A 340-nucleotide genomic window follows, 5' to 3' on the forward strand; every position below is an offset into this window, starting at 1 on the left:
TTGAAGAGCTTCAAAGCTGGAAACACGTCTCAGAATTGCTAAGACAAGAGAAAAAGGAACAAGAATGAGAGGGCTTTTGAATATGTATACTAATAAGAGAAGAAAACATATACATTATGTTGTAAGATCTTTGTTACTTGTTTTTTACCTGTGTCTTTCCTTTGAGAGGAAACATCTCTTAGTCTTATGGCAGTAAAAATGTCAGGTGTAAATACATAAACACAGCAGTTAATACGGTCACTGACCTGAGTTTCCAAGATTAAAGAAAAACATTAGAATCAAATCTTGGAGATGATAAAAATCTGAGTCATCTCAGTGATATGTACATACAAAAGTTTCG

At 33.2% G+C, this 340-nt stretch overlaps 1 long non-coding RNA gene across 1 annotated transcript; it reads right to left on the reverse strand.

The window, feature by feature from the left end:
- On the reverse strand, positions 1-340 carry LOC106322383. The gene is made up of 3 exons (XR_001266390.1): positions 331-340; positions 149-245; positions 1-38 (listed from the first exon to the last, which is right to left on the reverse strand). It is a non-coding gene; the product is annotated as an uncharacterized LOC106322383 (long non-coding RNA).

The sequence above is a fragment of the Brassica oleracea genome, unplaced genomic scaffold (genome assembly GCF_000695525.1).
Source record: "Brassica oleracea var. oleracea cultivar TO1000 unplaced genomic scaffold, BOL UnpScaffold20196, whole genome shotgun sequence".
Lineage (NCBI taxonomy): Eukaryota > Viridiplantae > Streptophyta > Magnoliopsida > Brassicales > Brassicaceae > Brassica > Brassica oleracea.